The sequence below is a fragment of the Galeopterus variegatus genome, unplaced genomic scaffold (genome assembly GCF_000696425.1).
Source record: "Galeopterus variegatus unplaced genomic scaffold, G_variegatus-3.0.2 Scaffold4411, whole genome shotgun sequence".
Taxonomy (NCBI): Eukaryota; Metazoa; Chordata; class Mammalia; order Dermoptera; family Cynocephalidae; genus Galeopterus; species Galeopterus variegatus.
This window is the reverse complement of record NW_007730522.1, coordinates 155,339-158,033: the sequence shown is the minus strand read 5'-3', so window position 1 is coordinate 158,033 and position 2,695 is coordinate 155,339. Positions and strand designations below refer to the sequence as shown.

At 42.3% G+C, this 2,695-nt stretch overlaps 1 protein-coding gene across 1 annotated transcript in view; it reads left to right on the top strand.

Annotated features, from left to right (window-relative positions):
• The window catches only part of LOC103603048 (pappalysin-2-like), a gene marked incomplete at its 3' end in the record, with an annotated part of 159,354 nt that overhangs the window by 29,497 nt on the left and 127,162 nt on the right, over positions 1–2,695 (top strand). The window lies entirely within an intron of this gene.

Genomic DNA, 2,695 nt, shown 5'->3' with positions numbered 1-2,695 from the left:
TGGGAAAGGATTGCACATTCCCTGACAGGGTGGGAATGCGCACTCCTCAGACCCTCGCTGCAAAGACCCAAGGGTGGAGAGGGCAGGAGGGGGTTGCCACTCTGGGGACTCAGTTTTTATTTATTTATTATCATGTCTCATTCCTTCTTAATGAAAAGAAGCTCTTGCTTTCCTCTTTGTAGATTTTGGGCAATAAGTCTTTATGCCTCACTCAGGCATTGACATAAATACACTGTGTGTGTGTGTGTGTGTGTGTGTGTGTGTGTGTGTGTGTGTGTGTTTTATTAAAACATAAAAACTTTTCTAAACTAAATCATGAAATCAATTAATGTCTTACCTCTTACCCACATGGGTGTTGTGTGTGTGTGTGAGTGGTTCAAATCCGCTCCCTTAATAATATGAGTGTGTGTCTCTGTGAGTGATTAAAACCCACTCCCCTTAATATTAACTGAAAGAAAGTGAGCCAAGATGCCAGGTACCATTCAAGCTTTATTAAAGAAAGAAATCTGCCAGGCTCTGCTCAAACTGGAGGACAGTCCAGGGCTGCCCTGAGAATGGGGGACAGCACCAGGTGTGGGGGTGGTAGATCTTATATTGGTATGTTGGTGCCAAGAGCTGGGTGATGTAATTCCCGGGTGGGGATTGAGTTAGGTCATGGGGATGGAAAGTTCTGCACCTGTGGAAACACTGAAAGTTCATTTTTTTTGAAAACTGTGAGGCTTCTTGTAAGAAAGAACAGGGGAGGGGAGGGGAGGAGGTGGATGGTGCCATTTTGTGCTTGGGCTTGTCCAAGATGGTGCTGATTATGTTGCAGATCCATTATTAAAAAGCTTGTTTTAGTTGAAATAGAGAGTGATTGAGAAGAACAGTGTGGGACCCCTGGGTGCAGGGGAGGGGATGGAGAGCGAAAACTAGTGGAAAGGGCAGGAGGATTAACAGGCAGTGAATCTGGATCACTTGAAAATCTGTAGCTGATCTGACAGTAGAGTGTCTTCAGCTGCTCAGTCCCAGCTTTCCCCTGCCCTCAGGCCATGGACAGATGGGAGTCTTGGAATACCAGCTGCAAGGCCGAGGTGGTGACAGTCCATGATAACAGATTTCTTCACATGAATTTACGATTGTCTCATGAAGTCCTGCATGTGAGCTCTTACATGCATGGAATGAGAATAGGAGGAAATCTTTGTGGTAAGCTGGTCTAGCCCTACATTTGACAAATGAAGAGACCACGGGAAAGGTCACACTGCCCCGGACAGAGCACTGGTCAGGGTCAGGCTCACACTCCAATTTCCTTTCATTCTAATCCAGGTGATTCCATTAGCTTGTGCTCTAGTGGGTAGAATTACTGTAACAGGTCCAAGACCTTGGGCTTTTTTCTCAGCATGAATTGGTGTGTCTAGCACTTATCCCCAAATTACAACAGTATTTTGTTCTATATTTTCTATACTTCTACATTTTCTATTTTTTCTATTTTTGTATTTTGTGCAATACTCTATTGAACACAACTTTGGTTATTAAACCCATTACTATATGTCCCATACAGATGATTTTTTAGAAGAAGTTCATTCTCTCTGGAATGAAAAACATAACTGTTGCAAATGTGTGTTGAGATGTTTATGTTTTTAATTAAAGTGCAAGTGCTGTCTGGTTAAGTCTGTATTCTTCTTTTGGGGGAATGTGCACCTGCAGTGCTGCAGAGGAGAATGCTGGCCGATTGTCCTGGGCGTAGATGGGATTTGCTGGGAGCGTTGAGGGCTTGCATTTGCATGATCCTTACTCCACTTATAAATAAATAAACTGGCTTATTGAAAGCTGATTATAAACCTGTTACAGAATATTCATCGATTTGGAAATCTCTCATTTGGGGTTGAGGCAGAGACTTCTGGAGGCTGATGAGAAGCCTACTGTTGTAAAGTCCACTCCACATTCTCCTCAAGTGTCCCCAGGCCCACATGCTTGCTTGTCCCTCCTTCCTTGACACATGCTGCTTTGCCATCCCTTCTTCCTGGAACCTTCTTTCTGCTCATTTATCATTCCTTTCTCTGTAACTGGAGAAGATCACAAAAGGACTCGGGCTGGACTGACCATAGAGAGAGGGGATATTTGATATTGGCTCAGAGGTGAGACATAGGGGGGTAAAAAGTAACTATTGATTGGGAGTTTTCTTCTTCTTTGGTAGTGTTTCCTGAATTGTGCTCTAAGAAACATGGTACTCTAGAGATGTCAAAGGTATTCAACCCCAAACAGGTCTGTGTTAAAATAAATTTGGAAAGCAAAGTGTTAAACAAAACTGCTATAGGACTTTTCAGGGCCTGTTATATAACAATTCTCATATGCACTGTGAGTTTTCACAAGGAGAGTATGGCATACTGCATTTTTTTTTAAAGCACTGATACTACTTTTTTTGCTGTTTTTCAAAGTATCACCCAGGACCAGAATTTACAAACACCATTTGGCAAAAACTAATCAATGTGGATGCTTAAACCTAAAGCCTTTTGAAGTCCTTTTTCTGAAAGATTAGTTCTTTTTTTTTTTTTTAATTCGAAGCTTACTTAGAGGTGGCAGGGGGAGAAGGAGCAGGAAAGAAAGGGAGTAAGTATATGTAGGGGAAGGAGTGTGAAGACATAGGAAGAGGAACAAAGAGGGAATTGGAGAGAACAGAAAACCGTTCTCTTTTGAATATCTCCATTGATGTGAA